Source organism: Aegilops tauschii, chromosome 5, assembly GCF_002575655.3.
Source record: "Aegilops tauschii subsp. strangulata cultivar AL8/78 chromosome 5, Aet v6.0, whole genome shotgun sequence".
In the NCBI taxonomy this organism is placed as follows: domain Eukaryota; kingdom Viridiplantae; phylum Streptophyta; class Magnoliopsida; order Poales; family Poaceae; genus Aegilops; species Aegilops tauschii.
This window is the reverse complement of record NC_053039.3, coordinates 21,209,954-21,232,935: the sequence shown is the minus strand read 5'-3', so window position 1 is coordinate 21,232,935 and position 22,982 is coordinate 21,209,954. Positions and strand designations below refer to the sequence as shown.

General features: G+C 51.7%; 1 pseudogene; it reads left to right on the top strand.

The window, feature by feature from the left end:
- Nucleotides 1–836: 836 nt before the first annotated feature.
- Nucleotides 837–22,594, top strand: LOC141022479 (uncharacterized; annotated as a pseudogene).
- Nucleotides 22,595–22,982: the final 388 nt, after the last annotated feature.

Here is a 22,982-nt window from a genome sequence, read left to right as displayed (position 1 = left end):
CATGCTCCGCACCGTCAAGGAGGAATTTACTGAAGTGTCCTCCAAGGGGCATCCAACGGCGCCCAAAGAATTAGTCAAGGGGTACGCGGGACAGCTCGGGTGCATTCTTTGGAGCATCGTCTCGATCAACACCGAGAACCTAAGGCATCGTGACCGAGGGAATTTGCGCAACCTCCTCTTCACGAAGCTGCACGAACGATACAAGTTCCCCGGTGACTTCACAAACACACGCCTCTCAGTGTATAAAGTGAACAGTGCCGCCCTCACGAAGATGAGCATGGCCCTGGCTACTTGGAGAGCCGCGGTGAAGAGTAGGATTGAAAAAGGTGATAGTTATGAGAAGATGAAGGAGAAAAATCCTTCGATTAGCGAAGCTAACTACCTGGAGTTCAAGATCAAGTGCCAGAGCAACGCAACCACGGAATCAAGTCAGTGGGGGGAAGATATGCGGGACTTGAACTTAGGGGTCCCAAACTCGGTCCCGGCGGTTACAGAGTGGCGGAACCTATATGGGACAGTGAGGACGCGGAGCGTGCCGAGCAAGGCCTACCGCCTCTCTTCGATAAATACCATGACAAGCAGAGAAGGAACTATGTCAGGGCCCGGTACAAGATTGACCCGGTAACAAAGGAGCTTACCATGGATCCGAAGACCAAGGCGCTTGAGTTTGTTCCTGTAAGGAATACACCCCCGCGTAATTAGCTCCATATGGTTGCATTATAATTAATGAAATTTCTAAATGGTTCACGTTCCTTCCGCAGGACACTGAAAGCAGTAGCGCGGGGTCATCTAAGAGCTCCCCTTGGGACACCACTTTAAATAGGGCGTTGAACGTAATGAAAAACAAGGATAAGCTCAGTAAGCCGTCGTCAGCTGGTCGTGTGGCCGGCAAAGGCTTGTCCACGAAATGGTCGGAATACTATACCGCTGGGCAAAAGGAGAGAAAGACCAGCTCGGAAAGCCAGGAGTGCGAGGTTCAAGAACTCAAGGCACAAATGGCGCGGATTCCGGAAATAGTCGAAGAGCAAGTGCGAGACCAACTGGGAGCGACGATCACCGCCATTGTGCCTACCTTGATTGAGGGGCTGCAGGCGTGGATGGCCGGCGGCCAATAGGGGCCGCCCTCGATTCCCAGCTTCACTGGCAGCAACTCGCGCAACGCGCCGGCGGCACCATTGGTGTCTCCGGCGGAGGCGGCATTGGAGTCTCCCGCGGCGGCGCTGGCATTGCAGCTTAATGCACCCGGGTGTGGGAAGAATATGCCGGCCGGCACCTCGGCAGCAAGCGGCCCCTCCGTCACTTGCACGCCCGCCGTTGGGGGTGCCTCGACATCAGCCGAGCTCGATGCCATCGCGCTAACTAATTAATCCTCTCGGCCGATGACTTCATCTCCGTGCCTTTGACTGGGCATCCCTGACGCCCTACATGTTTTCTCAGGGCGCCGCCGATGTTCCATGCACTCTCCCGCACTTCATGGACGGCGAGCTGATCGATGTCGCCAAGGCCAGAATCGTTCAACCGGGCAACCGCCTGTTCCACGGAAATCCGATGCCACCCAACGTGTATAGGGTTCAACTGGTTCGGGTGCTGCGGGGCTACGATGACTTGTTACCTCCGTTTCGACCCCCTGTGGCCGACGAAGATGATGTGATGACCCTCAGCGCCTGCTTAAGCTGGTCCCTGCTTTGGCTGAAGAGCCAGATTCGTTTGGAGGCGGGGGACACCATTCCACAGACAACACCGCCAGTCGTGCCGGCGCCAAGCCATGGCAAGACCTCCGCAACACTACCGGACATTCCAGACATGCATATGGCACAGGATCCGGACATGCATATGGCACAGGATCTGGACGACGACCACGATGACGGTACATTTACCAACGTCGATAAGTACTTCAACGAACATGGGTACGGTGACAAATTCTTGGGGCCTCCTTCTCAAGAACCCAACCCTGCAAAAAAAGATCGCGATCTAGCTGGTACCGCGGAGAAACCCAATTGCAACAGGCGTCGTCTGGCGTTCAGTTCTCAGGAGACACCTTGTCGGTGTCAAAACCGGCGGATCTCGGGTAGGGGGTCCCGAACTGTGCGTCTAAGGCGGATGGTAACAGGAGGCGGGGGACACAATGTTTACCCAGGTTCGGGCCCTCTCGATGGAGGTAATACCCTACTTCCTGCTTGATTTATCTTGATGATATGAGTATTACAAGAGTTGATCTACCACAAGATCGTAGAGGCTAAACCCTAGAAGCTAGCCTATGATTATGATTGTTGTTTTCCTACGGACTAAACCCTCTGGTTTATATAGACACCGGAGGGGGCTAGGGTTACACAGAGTCGGTTACAAGGGAGGAGATCTACATATCCGAATTGCCAAGCTTGCCTTCCACGCAAAGGAGAGTCCCATCCGGACACGGGACAAAGTCTTCAATTTTGTATCTTCATAGTCCAACAGTCCGGCCAAAGCATATAGTCCGGCTATCCAAGGACCCCCCAATCCAGGACTCCCTCAGTAGCCCCTGAGCCAGGCTTCAATGATGATGAGTCCGGCGCGCAGATTGTCTTCGGCATTGCAACGCGGGTTCCTCCTCCGAATACTACATAGAAGATTTTGAACACAAGGATCGTGTCCGGTTCTACAAAACAAATTCCACATACCACCGTAGAGTGTACAACATTCCACAAATCTAATCTGTTGACAAATTTCGTAGCGTGACATCACGCCATGGCCCGGTCATTATTCAAACCGTTTTTCTCAACTAGCTACTGCACATATTGTGAGGCAGTTTTCCTGGCACATCTTGTCGAAGTAGAGATCCAGGTTTCTCATCAATACGGGTGTGGATAATCCAACCACGCCATCAATCACGGTGCTTGGGGAATAAGCGAGTTTACGAGGCAAGTGGGGAGGCGCAGAATCCCTGCTGCCTTTATAAGGGGATAAGGACTCCCATTTGCACCCATGCTTTCTTCTTCCTAATCCATTCCGCTTTGCTCGACCTCCAGCGCCCGAGCGTTCGTCTTCTCCACCCACAAAGGTCTTCCGAAAATGTCCGGATCTAGAGCAGGAGGCAAGTGGATGGCCTCTACCATCCGGGAGAAGGATATGAAAAAGCTTCGGGAGGCCGGGTATCTGGCCAAGAAAATCAGCCACCGTCTCCCGACGGGGGGACAGATCGTTCCTACTCCGGAACCCCACGAGAGGGTTGTATTCCTCCCTCATTTTGTCCACGGGCTAGGGTTTCCCCTCCACCCGTTTGTTCGCGGCATCATGTATTATTACGTGATTGATTTTCACGATCTATCCCCCAATTCCTTCCTCAACATCTTGACGTTCATCGTCGTGTGGGTGGCTTTTCTCCGCATCTCGCCACACTTCGGCTTATGGCTGAAGATCTTTTGAAGCCCAAGGTGCTGAGCGGCGAGCACGCCGAGTGCGGGTGCGCTATGGTGAGCAAGATGCCCAACGTCACATGGCCAACAGGTACTTTTAATGATTCCGTCAAAGAGTGGCAACAGCAGTGGTTTTACATCACTAAGCCGCGCGGCATGGAATGGGCCACTGCTCCCAAGTTCCGATCCGGAGCCCCTCTGCGGATTACGTCCTGGCCAAAGAAAGGCCTGAACTGGTCTTCGCCTGACGAACTGTCAGTGCTCCAAACACGCGTTAAGGATATATAAGACAATAATATCGAACTTGTCAATGTAGTCCAGGTGATGTTAGTTCGCCGGATCCTGCCTTGTCAACACCGCGCTTGCAATTTATGGAAATTCGATCCGGCCAAGCACCAGACCCTACGAGAGCTCTTTGGCTCTTCGCAGAAAGACATCTAGAAGGTGTTTTTAATGTCCAGCAAATCATGGCCGGACTCAGCCGAGGATCGCGGGTACCAACTGTCCCACCCTGCCAGCTCGGTAAGTCATTATACGCTTTATCTGCATAACACAAGGGAAATTCTTAATGTGTTTTCCACAAATCTCCTAGGGCTGGACAAAGAAGGCGGGGCGGATCCACTGTCCGGCCCCGCTGCCTGAAGAACCGGCCGGCCCACTTCTGACGAAGATGCTGGTCCCGGTGCCTTACAAGGCGCCGAAGAAGAAGGCCGAGAAGGAGGCCAAAAAGGCCCGGGGCGGCCTTCGTCGCAGCGGCACTTTGGACACAATATCCGAAGGCTCCAACGCCTGTTCTGCCTCCGAAGAGGACGAGGAGGAGGAGGAAGACGAATCCCCAGCGGGGGGAAGAAAGAAGAGGACGGCCTCCATACACTTGGAGGCCGAGGCGCTTAAAAGGGGAAAAACTCCTCTTCCGGAGGAGTCCACTGCCGCCGCTGACAGCAACCCGGAGTGGGATCCCACGGCCCAGCCCCTGGTGAACTCGTGAGTATATAAAATCCGAACACGTCTATGCATCCAGACTCATCATGGCATAATATTTTAACCTAAGCCATACTTTTAGTAGTCCGGCGTGGTCCCGCACCGAACAATCCTCGTCAGAGGATTTGTTGAGCTCGGATGCTATGGAGAATGGGACGCCTCCGAGGGCCTCTTCCCCCAAAGGAGGGGGGAAAAGATCGTGAAGGCGGCGCCTGGAGGTCAAACTTCAAAGGCCGGAGACATGGGGGAGAAGATTCCCATAGGAGTTCACGGCGGGGGCCATCTTGAATTCGGCCCCCAGCCGGACGCAATTCTGGAGACCAATACGGCTCCAGAATCAAGAAGGCGGCCTCCCTCGGTTGGAGGGGGTGTGCCTGTTCCACCGGCAACCTCTGTCCAACCAGAGGTGCCGGATGCTTTGTTGTCGGCGCTGAAGAGCGCCTCCATCGTTGATGAACACCATGCCCTTATGGGTACGGTGATTGAGAAGATTCAGTCTGCTGAGAGTGGACTGAATGAAGCCTGTATCAGCCTTATAAGAGGCTTTGAGGTATGTTTTATAAGGTTTCGAAGAGTGTCATAGTATGGATAGTAGCCCCTGATACACTGTTCGGTGAATGAAAGAACCGGACAGATGATCAAATTTATGTTCGCAGGAAGACTCACTTGATGACATCTATCTCTCTTCTTTTATAAGTAGGCGTCTGTAGCGACTGCTGCTTCTCATACTGCGAAGGTCTCCAGACTAAATCAATGTCTGGACCAGGCTAAAGAAGAACTTGGCCAGTTGAAAAGACAGTTGGAAAGTAAACAAGGTATGCACAAGCCTTGTTCGCGTTCAATGCGAACGAATTTCCAGTATAATAAAATATGTTTCATGATTGGCGCTAGGGACGATGACCGAAGTCGAGGCTCTTAAGAAGGCTGTGGCCGAGGCGGAGAAAAAGGCCGCTGTAGAGCAGGCCCTTCGTGAGAAGCACGAGGCCAGGGTTATTGAAGCTCAGCAAGAGCTTCAGGAGGCCGTGAAGAAATGCAAGACCTTGGAGCAGAGTTTAACGGAGAAAGAATTCGAACTCACCAGGGCTCATCAGGCCGCGCGAGATGCCCTGGGGGAAACCCAAGGCACCGTGCCTGAGATCCAAGAGGCGAGGAAGATCGCGGCGGGTAAGGCTTTTTTCCATGTAAAGCATGTATTTGAGGAGAAAGTCATGTTTCTAATTTTGAATTCGGATTTCTACAGGGGTATTTACGGAGCTGCCCCACAGCATATCGGATGCCGCCCAATTTTACCGAGCCGAAGAAAGGGAAACTGCGGATAAGCTCTTCTGGTCGCAGTATCTGCCACCGAATTATCCGGTGCCTTTTGCCGATCAACTGAAACAGCTGATCGAACTGTATAGGGCGCCCGAACTAGCCATGAAGGATTTGATTATCCGGCTATGGCCCGCCGAGCCGATTCCAAGCAGCTACTTCGGGCTCGTGAAGCGGCTTGTAAGTGCCTGCCCTCGACTTGACGTCATCAAGCGGTCGGTCTGAATAGAGGGTGTGCGAATGGCCTTCGCCCGCACAAAAGTGCACTGGTGGAAGATGGATGCTGAAAAGCTGATGACCGAGTGACCGCCAGAGGGGAAGGAGCACCGCAAGCCCGAATTATATTATGAAAGTGTCCTGAAAGGATCCTGCCTTGCGGCGGAGCAATGCACCAAGGACGTTTTATTTCCATGAATACAATCACGTTATCCTTTGTAATGTTTGACAAGGTCATTTCTATTATTTATTGCCTCTTATGTGAAAGTTTATCTGTTGGGGATCGTAGCAGAAATTTAAAATTTTCTACGCATCACCAAGATCCATCTATGGAGTTTGCTAGCAACAAGAAGGAAGGAGTGCATCTACATACCCTTGTAGATCGCGAGCGGAAGCGTTCAAGTGAACGGGGTTGATGGAGTCGTACTCGTCGTGATCCAAATCACCGATGACCGAGCGCCGAACGGACGGCACCTCCACGTTCAACACACATACGGAGCAGCGATGTCTCCTCCTTCTTGATCCAGCAAGGGGGAAGGAGAGGTTGATGGAGATCCAGCAGCACGACGGCGTGGTGGTGGAAGTAGCGGGGATCCCGGCAGGGCTTCGCCAAGCGCAAGCGGGAGGGAGAGGTGTCACGGGAGGGAGAGGTAGGCGCCAGGGGCTGTGGTCCTGCTGCCCTCCCTCCCCCCCACTATTTATAGGGGTCCTGGGGAGGGGCGCCGGCCCCCTGGAGATCCCATCTGAGGGGGGGCGGCGGCCAAGGGGGTGGCTTGCCCCCCAAGCCAAATGGGCCCCCCCCCACCCCCAGGGTTTCCAACCCTAGGCGCAGGGGAGGCCCAAGGAGGGCGCACCAGCCCACCAGTGGCTGGTTCCCCTCCCCACTTAAGCCCATGGGGCCCTCCGGGACAGGTGGCCCCACCCGGTGGACCCCCGGGACCCTTCCGGTTGTCCCGGTACAATACCGGTAACCCCCGAAACTTTCCCGGTGGCCGAAACTGGACTTCCTATATATAATTCTTCAGCTCCGAACCATTCCGGAACTCCTCGTGACGTCCAGGATCTCATCCGGGACTCCGAACAACTTTCGGGTTTCCGCATACTAATATCTCTACAACCCTAGCGTCACCGAACCTTAAGTGTGTAGACCCTACGGGTTCGGGAGACATGCAGACATGACCGAGACGACTCTCCGGTCAATAACCAACAGCGGGATCTGGATACCCATGTTGGCTCCCACATGTTCCACGATGATCTCATCGGATGAACCATGATGTCGAGGATTCAATCAATCCCGTATACAATTCCCTTTGTCAATCGGTACGTTACTTGCCCGAGATTCGATCGTCGGTATCCCAATACCTCGTTCAATCTCGTTACCGGCAAGTTTACTCGTACCGTAATGCATGATCCTGTGACCAACCACTTGGTAACTTTGAGCTCATTATGATGATGCATTACCGAGTGGGCCCAGAGATACCTCTCCGTCAAACGGAGTGACAAATCCCGGTCTCGATTCGTGCCAACCCAATAGACACTTTCGCAGATACCCGTAGTGCACCTTTATAGCCACCCAGTTACGTTGTGATGTTTGGCACACCCAAAGCACTCCTACGGTATCCGGGAGTTGCACAATCTCATGGTCTAAGGAAATTATACTTGACTATTGGAAAAGCTCTAGCAAACGAACTACACGATCTTTGTGCTATGTTTAGGACTGGGTCTTGTCCATCACATCATTCTCCTAATGATGTGATCCCGTTATCAATGACATCCAATGTCCAGAGTCAGGAAACCATGACTATCTGTTGATCAACGAGCTAGTCAACTAGAGGCTCACTTGGGACATGTTGTGTTCTATGTATTCACACATGTATTACGATTTTCGGATAACACAATTATAGCATGAACAATAGACAATTATCATGAACAAAGAAATATAATAATAACCATTTTATTGCCTCTAGGGCATATTTCCAACATTATCCTCCTGCACGGCCGTTTTATATATTAATCCCGAGAGTTGGCCAGTCGTCGGCTTCTGCTCCCACGTAGGAAGTACGGGGGTGTTCGGCATAAACCTGATCACTCTTTATCGCAGTTTTGGGTCCTTCGAAGGAGGTGTTCAGCACAACGAACTAGGCAATCGGACTATAGGGCTTTATCACTCTCACTTAGCCATAGGAGCTTTAGAAAAGGAAGGTAGGCGCAGCCCCTGGTGTTCGGCAGACCGCACGAGGGGCTCTATAAGCACCTGATCGGAAGAATAACCGATCCATCGCACGCTGCATTGGTTATGGCATTATGCGGGAGATATCCTTAAATATTTTACAACCTCTCATACAGCTGACCAACTCTCGCCGTATCATGACAGTCAGTTTTCGGCTTTCTCTACTGAGGTGCTCGTCCGGAAGAACCGGGACAAAATCGCAATAGTTCTCCCTGTGCCGCCTTAGCCGATATAGCGGAACGTAAGGCAGTAAAAACATGGGAGCCGGGCAAACCCAACATTTGACCCAATACATGATTCGGAGCCGATGCATATAATGCTATAAGATCAGGGTGCCGAACTTCCATGAAGGTGTTCGGACTTTATTGCCGTATTATGGGTAAGACGAAGCCCCTGGCATATTTAAGGCATATCGCGGCGTACGGGTGCCACTTGACAAAAGAATTTCAATTAGAAATAAAAGCAGATAAGCGTCATATAAATCCACATGTTGTATTTGAACGGTACGTTGATGCGTATGAGTACAGGTAATGTGATAAAAAAGAGATATGATTGTGGAACCTGCTGAGACCAGGGGGAAGAAGCTGTGTGCGGATCCGGAGTATAGTCGGATGGTCATTGCGGGGAATATCTAAGGATTCCCTTTCGCGTTCGAGCTGCTTCCAAATCGCCCGTCCTGGTCGGCGCAAGGGTGAACCTGCAAAGGGAATGTAAGAAATGTTTGTGTGCCGGAGAGCGGTGGAGCCGCGGTATGCGGCCTGTCCTGGCCTACGCCGGAGTGTTTAATTGAGCTCTGGACGAGCCGGGCTATCCCGTCGCGAAGTAGTTCGGAGTCCTTTGTCGGTGTCCAGGAGCCTGGCCATCGACTCGAGGTTCGATTGGAACGTGCCACTCGTTGCTTTTGCTGTTAAAGCAGCGGTATACTCCTTGGTGTCGAGGGAATGTTCGGCCTTGCCATTAACCGTGATGACGCCGCGCGGACCGGGCATCTTGAGCATATGGTAGGAGTAATGTGGCACCGCCTTGACTCGAGTGAATGCGGTTCGTCCGAGCAGTGCCTGATAATCACTACGAAAGGGGACGATGTGGAAGATTAACTCTTCGGCACAGTAATTGTTTGGTGATCCGAAGACTACCTCAAGGGCGATGGAGCCTGTGCAGCTGGCCTCCACACCTGGTATAATACCTTTGAAGGTGGCTTTAGTGGGCTTGATCACCAAATGATCGATGCCCATCTTGCGCACTGTGTCCTGGTAAAGCAGGATTAGACTATTGCCTCTGTCCATAAGGACTCGTGTGAGGTGGAACCCGTCAATTATTGGGTCAAGGACTAGCGCGACTGGATTGTACTGATTGGTGTTAACCGGACGATCCATGCGGTTGAAGGTGGTCGGCCCTAGTTTATATTGTGGGACGACTGGTTCCGTTAAGTCGGCGTCCCTAGGGGTGCGCATCCGGTCCGGGTTGGGGGTGTCGGTGCGGTTTACCATGTTTACCGTTTGGATTTGTGGGGGAAATTTATTTTGCCCTCCTGTATTCGGTGTGGGCTCCTCGTCGCCATCATCACTTTGAGACCCCTTATCTTTGTTTTTGTCGCCTGACCTGCCAGGTTGTTTGAAGACCCAACATTCTCTGTTGGTATGATTGGCTGGTGTTCCTGGGGTGCCATGAATCTGGCATGGGCGGTCGAGTATGTGGTCCAGACTGGACGGACCCGAATTGTCATTTTTGAGTGGCCCATTCCGGTGACGGGAGTTAGAGCGGCTAAATCCGCATTGACTGCCGTATCTTCGGCATTTTCACCATTTCTGCGGCGCTTGTGTTTGTTGCGTCGGGGTTTGCCTTTGCTATCTCTGGCCTCCGATGTGCCAGGGTTGCTTGCTGTGTTGTTGCTACGGGCCAACCAGCTATCTTCGCCCGCACAAAAGAGGGTCATGAGTGTCGTGAGGGCTGCCATGGATTTTGGCTTCTCTTGTCCGAGATGTTATGTTATGTTTAAAGGCCGCTAGGGCTTCGGCATCCGGACAGTCGACAATTTGGTTCTTTTTAGTTAGGAACCGAGTCCAGAATTTCCTGGCCGACTCTCCGGGCTGTTGTGTTATGTGACTTAGGTCATCAGCATCCGGTGGTCGCACATAAGTGCCCTGGAAGTTGTCATGGAATGCGTCTGCCAGGTTCTCCCTACTTCCGATGGAGTTTGCCGGCAAGCTATTTAACCAATGCCGAGCCGGCCCTTTGAGTTTTAGCAGGAGATACTTGATGGCATGTAGATCATCCCCGCAGGCCATGTGAATGTGGAGGAAGAAATCCTCTATCCATACCGCAGGGTCTGTAGTACCATCATATGATTCAATGTTCACGGGTTTAAACCCTTTTGGGAATTCATGATCCATTACTTCATCGGTGAAGCATAGGGGGTGTGCGGCGCCTCTGTGCTGGGCTATATCACAACGCAGTTCATACGAGTCTTGTCTGCTGTATTCGGCTCGGCCGAATTTGCTTTTAGTATATCCGACGTGACGGTCGTCGTCACGCGTTGGGGCGCGCCCTCGTGATCCGTAGATCGATCTTTTATGTCCTGCTTTGTTTTCCAATACGTCTCGCAGGTCTTGCGTGTTACCCCGGTCCTTGGTATTTTTGTTTAACTGGCGACAGGGTGCGGGCTGGACTTCGGCCTGATATGCCGCTTTATCTCGGCCACGAGGTGGCCGGTCAGCCGCATCATACGCTGGAAGCATCGGCTTTAATGCTTCCTGCTCGAGTTGGGGTAGCAACCTGCGCTTTGGGTAACTTTTGGTTGGGCGCTCGAGTTCGTATTCCTCGGCCGCCAGGACCTCAGTCCATCTATCCGCTAGCAAATCTTGGCCAGCTTGAAGTTGTTGTTGCTTTTTCTTCAGGCTTTTTGTTGTGGCTATATGCCGGCGCTTGAAGCGCTCCTGCTCGACGAGATCCTCAGGCACGATAAATTCTTCGTCGCCGAGGCTCACCTCGTTTTCGGAGAGAGGCATGTAATTGTCATTGTCTGATTCTCCGTCTGCTGCCTGTTCCTTAGGGCTAGCTTGCCCATCTTCCCGCTCGAAGCCTGGCTGGAGGGGATTGTCTTCGTCTTCGGCACTCTCTGCAGCGTTATTCTCTCTTGTGCCGGTATCGCTGCTTTTGCTATGGCGGGGCTTACAGCGGCGCCGATGACGCCGGTGCTTAGATTGCTTCTCGGGGGAATTATCCTTCATTGCCTTATTGCCATCGCTTTCTTTGGGGGTGTCCACCATGTATATATCATATGATGAGGTGGCAGTCCGGCGCCCTATGGGCGGTGGTTCCTGTTCGTCTCCTGCATCGTCGTCCATACCATCGATGTCTTCGGAGCCGAAATCGAGCATGTCGGTTAAGTCGTCGACAGTGGCTATTAAGTGGGTGGTGGGTGGGTAACGAATTTCTTCATCGTCCGCTTCCCACTCAAGCCGGACGTAGTTCGGCCAAGAGTCTCCTGACAAGGAGAGAGACCTTAATGAATTTAGCACGTCGCCCAGGGGCGAGTGCTGAAAGATATCCACGAAGGAAAACTCCATGATCGGTGCCTAATCAGATTCGATAGGCATGGACGCAGGCGGTTCAGAGCCCGTGGCTGGGGACGAATCCAAGTGTCCGGCAACACAGGTTTCATAGGACGTGAAGTCAGTATTCGGCTCTATCACCGCTGAGTGTGCGGCCTCCGTGGCGGGGTCCATCCACCCATCCTCGAAAGGCGCGATCTGCTCCGGCTTGAGGGCCGGAGTGGCCATAGGTGTGTTCTCCCGACCACCGTCCGACCGTAGAGCTAAGTCATGCTCGTCGTGACTGTGCGGCGCATCTGACACGGGCTTGAATCCGTCGAATATCAAGTCTCCGCGGATGTCAGCAGTATAGTTTAAGTTTGCAAACCTGACCTTACGGCCAGGGGCGTAGCTCTCGATCTGCTCCAGATGGCCAAGCGAGTTGGCCCGCAGTACGAAGCCGCCGAATACGAAGATCTGTCCGGGAAAAAACCTCACCCTGGATCTCATCGTTGCTGATGATCGAAGGAGCCATCAATCCTTTATCTTTACGGCACAGTGGAACTCTCAATGAAAGCACCAATGTCGGTGTCAAAACTGGCGGCTCTCGGATAGGGGGTCACGAACTGTGCGTCTAAGGCAGATGGTAACAGGAGGCGGGGGACACAATGATTACCCAGGTTCGGGCCCTCTCAATGGAGGTAATACCCTACTTCCTGCTTGATTGATCTTCATGATATGAGTGTTACAAGAGTTGATCTACCACGAGATCGCAGAGGCTAAACCCTAGAAGCTAGCCTATGATTATGATTGTTGTTGTCCTACGGACTAAACCCTCCGGTTTATTTAGACACCGGAGGGGACAAGGGTTACACAGAGTCAGTTACAAGGGAGGAGATCTACATATCCGAATTGCCAAGCTTGCCTTCCACGCAAAGGAGAGTCCCATCCGGACACGGGACAAAGTCTTCAATCTTGTATCTTCATAGTCCAACAGTCCGGCCAAAGCATATAGTCCGGCTGTCCGAGGACCCCCCAATCCAGGACTCCTTCACACCTCCAGCTGCCGCCTTCGCCGAGCCTCAGATAGCCGAGGTGCGAAATATTATCAGCCCCAACACACTCAAGAAGGCGGTCTCTGAGAAGAACTCGATCCCATTACAGCAGAAGAAGAAGGGACGAAAAAGAAAGAATAACAAGGGTGCGAGCCAGCCGGCACCGAGTATTATCCGTGCTCAGGACGGTCCACCTTCACCCAAGGATATCTCAAGGAGGGTGCATGTGGCGGGTAGGCCGATGCTACCGACTAATCTGCTCAATGCTGTAACCGGTGCTATGCGGAGTCTGCATGACAGTGTTCTTTCTTTGGAGAAGCGGCGTCTCTCCGAGAATGATGTGGCATACCCGGTTTTCGTGGCCAAGCTGCCAGAGGGCAAGGGCTTTGTGGATAGCGCTATTGGGGGTATGATCATCCTGCGGTTTGATGACATCTTCGCTATGTTTAACCTTCATCCGCTGCACTACACCTTCGTTCAGCTATTTTCGCTGAGTATGGAGATGCGGATCATTGGAGACAAGATCCCGGACATCGTGATAGTCGACCCCTTCTACATGCGTGCCAAGATCTTGGGCAGCGCTGGGAACCGGCAAGTCGCGAGTTCATACCTCGAAGGCGGCATTCTGGCAAACCCAGATAAGGATAACTTCCTCGTGCCTTACTTTCCCGAGTAAGTCATCCCCTCACCGCCCCGTAACATATGATTTCTTAGATTTCGATCGTTTTTTTTTCTAACATTCGGTGTTTTGTGAAGTGACACACATTGCACACTCATCCTCTTAAGCCAAAATATTCCGTGGCCACGTATTTCGACTCGGACCGTCAGTCGAAGAAAGACTACACAAATATCAAGAAAGTTCTTGACGATGTTCTCCCCGGCCACGCCAGATCTGGAGGCACCTTCAGCAGGCCAATTCGTAGGTACGGCAAGCACGTGTTCACCCACAATACGACGTTCCCCTGCGTCAAGCAGCCACCTGGCGGTCAGAAGGATGCCTACTACGCCCTCCATCACATGCGGGCGATCGTACGGGACCATAATCACCTTCTGCTACCAAATAATCTCAAAGATTGGGCCGCACGCTTGTCGGCAATCCAGGACGCAGATATCAGACAAGAATTCTTTCGCATCCAGTCGGAGTTTGCGGAAATCATCCATCAAGATGTCCTTCGTACCTCGGGGCAGTTCTACCTCAGATATCAACCGTCCAACAGTGAGATAGAAACCACGCTACAAATGCAGGCTGACAACGCCCGCGATTTCATGACCATCACGACAGACGGCGGCTTCGTCCACGCTCCGGTCCCTGAGTCGAGTCAAAAGTAGTGATGCTATGTAGTTCTGAAATGTCGATTAGCTCATGTTGTAATTAAACTTTAATGAACTTGTATGTAATCGATGCTATTTATTAGTAGGACAATGAATCGTGCTATTAATGTGTTGCTTTTCTCTTCCGATCCTTTTGTTGCATACTTTTATATTAATTATGTATTGTCTGTGAATTGCTACTAACGTTTTGTTTGTCTAGTGCATGGAGATGCCGTCGTATGTTGTGTACAAGGGTAAGGTTCCCGGAGTCTACGACGACTGGGAGGAGTGTCGGAGACAGGTTCACCATTTCAGCAGTAACAGTTACAAAGGGTACACCACTAGGGTGGAGGCGGAAGCTAGATACGCGCGCTATCTAGTGGGAGAGAGGAGGGAGAGGAGGAGGAACCGGATGAAGACCAGTTTCATCGCGATGATGCCCATCGTGATGACCACAACTCTCGTCTATGTGATGGTAGTTTAGATGATCGATATCGACTTGTAATATGAAGACAAACTTGCTACTCGCGGTCTCGAAACTTGTAATGTTCTAACTTTGTTCGGTGTTTTGAATTCGGAGACTAATATGATGAATTGTATTTGGAGACTAATCTTCCATTCTATTCGATAAATCTGCTGTTTATAAGTTCTGCTGTCTATATTCTGTGCAGTAATATATTTTGTAACCTGTACAAATATCAGAAAAGAAAAAAAAATAATTCCTAATATTCATACTAGTGGCGCACCACACTGCACTTTAGTGGCGCACTGCAATAAACACACTAGTGGCGCATTATCTAGAAGTGCGCCATTAGTAACCCAGAGCACAACGTAAATATGGCCCCCTGGGAGGCATAGTAATGGCGCACCATTTGACATACTAATGGCGCACTCCCAGGTGCGCCACTATTGTCTGGTATACTAATGGCGCACCAGGGGTGCAGCATTAGTACTAGTTACTAGTGGCGTGATGATAGTGGCACACCTGTAGTGCGCCATTAATGGCCAAAACAGGTGCGCCACTGATTAGCCTTTTCCTAGTAGTGATGAGCAGCTTAGACAAGAATGGATTTGGGAATGACAAATAATAGTCGGCGAGAGCTGGAGGAATTGTTAAGTGAATGGGAGATAGATCGAGTGGGGCCTTGCAATAGCAGTAGATGCTACAGACGTGGTGTCATTATCATCGATTCCTCAATCGATCAGAAGAAAGGGAATATTACCTGCCCCTCATTGTCCTTCAATCATGGTGCAATGAATATCGTAGATAGAGTGATTTCGATCTCATATAGCTAGCTTTCCTTTCAAAGTGAAACGATTTTCCTTTTACGTTGAGGTATTTGAATTGGATTTTCTTTCACCACTACTATCGTAACGCACAGAAAACACTGAAGTTTCCGCTCGCTTTCAACCACTGCCACTTTACCCCGACCGACCCCGACCTAGGCTCCGGCCCCCGACCCAGACCCCAAACGACTCCGACCCCGGCCCCGACCCCGGCTCCGGCCCCGGCACTCGCCCACGGCCCCGGCTCCGACCCCGACCCCGGCTCCGGCCCCGACCCCGGCTCCGGCCCCGGCGCTGGACCCCGACCCCGACCCCTCCCAACCTCGGCCGTCGTCGGGCCTGCACCCTCTGTAAGCTCCCCACTGCTCCTCCTCTCTCTGGTAGCTAGTTTTTTTGGTTAATTTACTTAGGTTTTAGTTAGGGCAGATGGTTAATTAGGTTATATATTTAGTTATGAATTTAGCTAGGTTTTTTCTTCAAGTTCTATAATTTTTCTTCCTTTTATATGCAAATTTGAAGTGGACATGTGATATGTCGACATGTGTTGTTTTGGACATGTCATATTTGGAAATTTGGACATGTCATTTGTACATGATGATTATGTGCAGGGTAAATGAGACGAGTGGCCTATGTTACGCCGGAATGTTGATTCATTTCCGTTCCAGTGAATTTCAGGCGCTCGATATGTCCATTTTTTAGCAAAGGTCATGCCGAAATTTTCCGTGAATTTTGGCATGATTTGTGCTAGATAGTAGGCATATCGAGTGCCGGGAAATGACATTCCGGCAAACATAGATTTTTTATGTCATTTATCATTTTTCATAGTTTTAGAATTAAACGAGGAGCCTTAATCATAGGAAACATGTCGAACAACGAAGAAACTGGGCCTTCTGACCAACATGCAGAGGAGATGGATTATGAGGGTGAACAAGAGTACCTCAACTATTTGACTGCTAAGCAATTGCAAAGTCAAGGTACCGGCAGGGAAGATACCAGTGGGGAAGGTACCAAAAAGAAGAAGCAGAAGAAGCAGAGGATACGAAAATCTAACAAACTAGGGATTGGACGACTAGTGATCACAAAGATGGCACCTGGCAAGTTTGAGCCATTAGAGCGGGAAGAACCTCCCAAGTGCTATGGGAACCAAGTAGGATGCATCCTACGGGAATGCGCGAGCATCAACGACGATGACTTAAGGAGTAAAGAACATTTGATGCAGTTCCTTCTGACGAAGTTCACAAGAGATTCAAGTTCCCCGACCGGGATGATAACATAGAACAACCATGGGATGATCCGAAGATGAAAAAGATTAACAATCACGCCATGGGCATGTTCAGCTATGATTTTGCCTCGTGGAAAGGGAGGGTGAAACGAGCTATTGAGGCTGAGGAACCCCTGTCCAAGATTCGGAGGAAAATCCGACACTTACGGAAGAGGAGTTCGAAAAAAAGATCAAGGACACTTGCGCTACCGAGGCAGCCAAGGCTAAGGCTGCGAAATTCAAGAGCCTTCAGCAAAGGAACACGGGGAAGCATCACCTCGTAAGCCATGGCTACCTCGGTAAAAGGCCCACATGGGATAAGGAGGACGCAGAACGCAGGTATCCCAGACCCCTTCGCAAAGTTCACCAACCCCTTGGAGCGTGACTTCATCAGGGCCCGCTACAAGTGGGACAAGGAAAAGAAAGTTTTTTACATGGACCAGATCACGAGGAAATTGATTAGACTACTGGTAATTATTCTTTTACCACCATACATTTACCTCCAGATCTAGTCGACTACACATTTGTGCCACCCCGAACCGCATGGAGCAGGGGGCCTTCGCACGTCAGCCCACGATAACACCCGACGCACGACAAATCCATGATACAACATTCTAGGTACAATAATATTCATCAAATACATGTGTATAAGATTACATCATTGATGAATACAATCTTCTGGCATAGCCCTAAGGCTATTTAAATGGTAGCGGGGGTCTAATTAACTGACGGCGGAAGGCTTGGTTTGGCGGCTCATCGAATCTGGCTGGGCTACACAACTCACAGGACTGGCAAGGTTATGACCTAGCACGAAGGAACAAGCGAACAATTCGAGCACGACCTACAAAACTGGCATGACACGCCAGGTCAGTACATTGAATGTACTTGCAAGACAACCAAATACATAGCATCCCAACAAACAGAAGACAAAGCAAGAACCAAGCATATGCAAAAGTCTACATCAACATAACTTCTAAGCATGGCATGATATTAACTAGAATCATAAATCAAACTAGGCATGAACAACATCATAGCATCTAATAGCACGGCATATCAAATTTACTTCTAACATGACAGCAGCAAAGCAGAGCCCATCGGAACAGGGCATGGCATCATGAAACTATGCTTAAAATAAACTACCAGTTACCTCCCGTGAAGACATATTATATTAAACTTATGCAACAATCACTTACTCTGCCACGGCTCCTCGGAGCACACGCATGACTTACCGAGACCTCTTCTTGGGGTCATATCAACACATCATCCTGACTTCTCACGATTATCTAGTAGTCCAAGTCATCACATGATTTATCACATTTTAATTATCACACAAGTTATTAGTAGATTTATCCTCCATTTCGACCAAGACCTGATAGTGTGACCTACTACGAACTTGTGCCCATGACCGATGATGCGGCTATTGATAAATAAAACATACACTCTGCAGAGGTAGCGCACTTTACCCACACTACGGAACCCTAGCCTCGCACTCCCATACGTGTGGACCACGGCGTTCTGACATAACTGATCTACTGCCATGACACTCTCCAGGCCACTCCGACCGACACCCCCTTGGGTTTCAGTCCTGGGTGGCCCCGTGTCTACCAAATACACGAACGGCCACCGTCGTGGCAAAATGGTCCCAAACGGGGACAAGGTATCTTAAAAACAAAAATGAGAACACAAGGTTATGTCTGCCTACCTGATCAAGGTAGCGCGTGCCCCTAACCTTCCCTCGCGGGAGGCACCGGCGAGAGGCATGACAATAAAACCAGCTAGGACATCCCCATAAGGTAAATGTGGTTGCACTGGAGAAAGCTCGAGTTGGGTGGCACTGTGATATCCTAGTGATGACGGAGAAGGTTTGTTATTAAGTCATATTATTAACTTCTCCATCATCAATCATCATGCGAGCATTACTAACATGAATGCAACAACTAACATGCAACATACCGATGCAGTACAAAACATCAAGCATTTTAAAAGAACAATGATGGCATGCGAAACATGGCAATCCCAAGTACTAGCAAACTTATCAGTGCAACAGAATTATCATAACATCGATACTACTAACATGAAACTAAACTAGACAGAGGCATGATATTGTCAGTGTACAAAAGTAGGGGCACTCCTTTGTACCCCTTTACTTGTGCACGGGCAGTCGGAGCCGCGCGCCACAGCCACGCTTAGCAGGAAAAGGGAAGGAAGCCGGAGAGAAGCCAAAGGCACAAGATGGTCAAGGCAACGCCAAGACCAGAAACACCAAAGAGCAAGAGGGCGAGGTGGACTCCCCCGGCAAGGCCCTTGCCGGGGCGGCCTCCGCGGCCCCGGCAAGCGCCTTGCCGGGGCAACTTGCCCAACACCAATAGAGCGAGCCACCATTGTGCCCATGGGTTCCAACCCAACCAACTACGTTGGAACCATGGCTCGGAAGGCGCCTCCATGGTGGCATGCAGAACTTTGTCAAGATCATACACACACAAGATCAGATGAGGAACAGAAGATGGTGACCCTCGGCGGGATGCTAGCCGAGGGAATCCACAAGACCCCCGGCAGGCGCCTTGCCAGGGACGACTGCAATGCCACGGCAATACCCTTGCCGGGCCCCCGGCAAGACCCTTGTCGAGGGCATCAGTGGGGCCACTGCCAGGCCTGCACCAGCTAAAGCTCCACCACCGTCCTCAAACAGCTGCTAGCTCAACCAGCTGGGCAGGCACCTGCGTGGCGACGGGCGGCCTCTTCGCCAACTCAGCAAGCACCTGCGTGGTGGCATGCAGATCTTCGTGAAGACCCTACCACCGCGCCAACTCAGCTGCCTGCCTGCCTACATGGCACCGCACGCACCGCTAGCCTGGGCGGGTGTCGAAGCAAGGCGGAGCGGGACGGACGGGACGGGCCTCGTTCCCGTCCCTGATAAAGCTAAGGGACACCTAAGCGATGCATGAAATGCGTCTTGTCCTGTAATACAGGCGATAAGCCCGCAGCACTGTAGACCTTTCCACCTCCTGTGTGCCACTGTGGCAGCCCCTTTCGACTATAAAAGGAGGCCCATGGCATACTGGAGAGGGATTCGGCTCTTTTGGGCAAGTTGCACCCCGTAGCTAGCTCAAGAACACAGGAACACTGAATACATCCACCAAAGCAGGACTAGGGTATTACGCATCCTCGCGGCCCGAACCTGGGTAAACGAACTGTGTGCTTTCTATTAGACCTGCTCTTCTCACGAACCCGCGCCCCGCCAACTGTAGTAGGGATTCTTGTGATCCCATAGGTGTTGTTTCCCCGATATCTTTGGCGCACCATGTAGGGGGCGCAGTGGTGAGAATCCAATCTAGCCGTTAGCCTAGTGGTTCTTCATCGCCATGGCTCCCAAGAAGAAGACGATCATGGCGATCGGCTCGTCAGGAGCAGAATGGCCCATGCCAGTGCGGACGAGCAGCGGGCCGGTCGTGGACAAAACCCGAGCCGTGGCCCGCAAGCACCAGCACCGCTCTGGCAGTCAGAGCCTGGCGAGCAGCGTTGTTCGTACGCCAGACGACGAGCCGCGCACCGCCAAATCCAAAGACGGAGTTGTCCCCCCCGCAGGCAGCGCGGGGCCCTTCAGGAGTATCGCTGTGCCACCCACAGGTGGCGCAGTGACCTCCAAGACGCCCACCCCGGTGCTCACAGCGCGCTCTACCCATGTTGTGCGCGACGAACAGCATCACCACGCCGGTGACCCTGGACACCGCCGTGGGAAGAGCCCTGTGCATCGTCCGCGGGACGAAGGAGTCCAGCATGCCCGCCGAAGCACTGGCGAAAATGGCACGCAGCCGCTGGGCCGTGCTAGAGCTCCTTCTAACGAGGTTAGGAGTCGAAGCGCGCCACGGTCCACACAGCTATCGCCACCACCCACTGTCGGTGTCAAAACCGATGGATCTCGGGTAGGGGGTCCCGAACTGTGCATCTAGGATCGATGGTAACAGGAGACGGGGGACACGATGTTTACCCAGGTTCGGGCCCTCTCTATGGAGGTAATACCCTACTTCCTGCTTGATTGATCCTTATGAATATGAGTGTTACAGGAGTTGTTCTACCACGAGATCGTAATGGCTAAACCCTAGAAGTCTAGCCTATGTGAATATGGTAATGAATCCGTCCCCGGAGAGATCTAGGGTTACATGGAGTCAGTTACATAAGAGGGAATCTTCATAGTCGGTCGCCTAGCTTGCCTTCCACGCCATGTGCCATCCACTTCGGACATGGGTTCAATCTTCGGTCTTCATGTCTTCATAGGCCATCAGTCCGGCCCATGGATAACGGACCGGACGCCCGAGGACCCCTTATTCCAGGACTCCGTCAGTAGCCCCCGAATCAGGCTTCAATGACGAGGTTTTCGGCGTTCGGATTGTCTTCAGCATTGCAAGGCAGGTTCCCTTCTCTAAGTAATGTATTCGGCTATTGACTCAATATTGTTCCCCTCGGCTTCTGTGCGCTAATAACTTCGTCTTCCACGTGGCGAGCGAATGCGGAGAGTCAGGGTATTTTTGCAAATAACACCCCGTCCATGCAAGGGAGCGTACCTATTAGAGATACTGGATCTCAGATCCATGCGACACCACACCGAGAAGATCCCCAGAGAATGCTAGGAGAAACCATTCCAACATGGCTAGCATTCCTGGCTCCTCCTCCCGTTCCAGCCCAAAGAAAAGCGAGTGGGAGAAGTGCTCTGTATCTCACAGCCAGTTAACAAAGTTGCAAACGTAGGGATTTCTTCCTCCCGCTGATCTGGTCCCTGTTCGAGCAGGGCTAGCTTCCTTCAATGTTGTGACTCAGGCGGAGGACTTCCCCCAATCCGTCCGGGGAGGAGCGATTGTGCTTCATCCCCTATCTGATAAGAGGCGTCGGATTTCCAGTCCACCCGTTCCTCCGAGGGCTTCTGGACTATTATGGCCTTCAGCTGCATAACTTCACTCCCGCCTCTATCGTGCACATCACAGGTTATGTTGCTTTATGCGAGCTATTTCTGGGTGCTGAAGACCATTTTGAACTGTGGAAAAAATTGTTCTGTCTTGTCCCGCGTAACCATGAGGGGTCAATATTTGAAGTGGGCGGAGCCGAAGTGTGGCGCATCGCCAATACCGGATACCCGTTCGACACACCAAGGAAGGCATCCAAAGAATGGCCTTCCGACTGGTTCTACATCGAGGACGTTGCGCTTCCCGACCAGTTCGAAAGGGTGTCCCCAAATTTGCAAGCGTTCCACTAAAGAAACGCCATAGTTGGCGCCCCTGGAGCCTTGAGGAGGATGACAGTGCGGAGGTTCGTCAACTCTTGGGTGAGATAAACACACCCGCCCAGTCCGGATAAACAATGGTTGAGGTAATGGCGACCTCCATAACGCGAGGGGTTCAGCCGCTTCAATACAGAGGGCTCCCAATGTGGCACTACAACGGGGAGGACGACGCCTCCTGCTGCGGTTGAAAAGGTCCGGGCACCCCCGCCGCTCTGGCCAAAATACTGGCTGAGCTGTTCAAAGGGGAGGAAGAGGAATTTCTTCGCATCAATCGCAGAGATGGTTATTCTATGTATAATCCTCCCAGTTTGGTAAGCCCCAATCCTTCTGCTTTACTAATTTTTCTTCCTGGATTACCTTTGACAACTTTCTAATCCGCTTATAACAGCATTGGCGAAGAATCACCGAGGGGTTTTATAGCCCTGCCCCACAGCCTGAGAACCACAACCGGGAGCTGGATCCCGGGTTCGAAGAAGATCCAGATATATTGGTGGTACTCGTGGAAGGTGTGTTTTACTAGGCGAGCTACGATGGCACGGAAGTGGCCATTATCGCTGATTACCCTGGTCGTCTTCCTGCTTCCCACATAAGTCGTTGAGAAAAAACCTCTCTCGAAAGAGCTTCCTCGCACTGCCTCACCCATCGCACTGTCTCGTGCTCCACAGGGGAGACGTTCGGCGCGTCACGCTACTCCAGGGGCGGCTCCAAAGAGAGCGGCTCCGGCACCGAGCAATGCTTCTAAAAGGAAGGTCGGTGAAGTCACCACCGGTCCCTCGTCAAAGAGGTAAGGACTTAAAGGTATACCTTAACAGTCACATCCAGCTATAACTTGTACGCTTGTTTGACACCAGGAAAAAGGTTCACCGGACTCAATCCGAGGGTCCGGCCAGCCGTACTCCCCCCGCCCGGGATTTAGACCCCGTTGGAAAGGCGGGAGCCAACATCGGAACAGTGCCGGACTGTCCTTCAGCCGAGGGTTCGGAGAATATGTGCGTTACCAACTCGGAAGTGGAGAGCGCCATGAATCATCGGCGCTGCAGGGCTGTTTTACAAGACCCTGAGTTTTTGGAAGAGGCATTCAATTCCTTCAGCTCGGCCGATGCGTACATCCAAACTCCCCGAAAACGGCT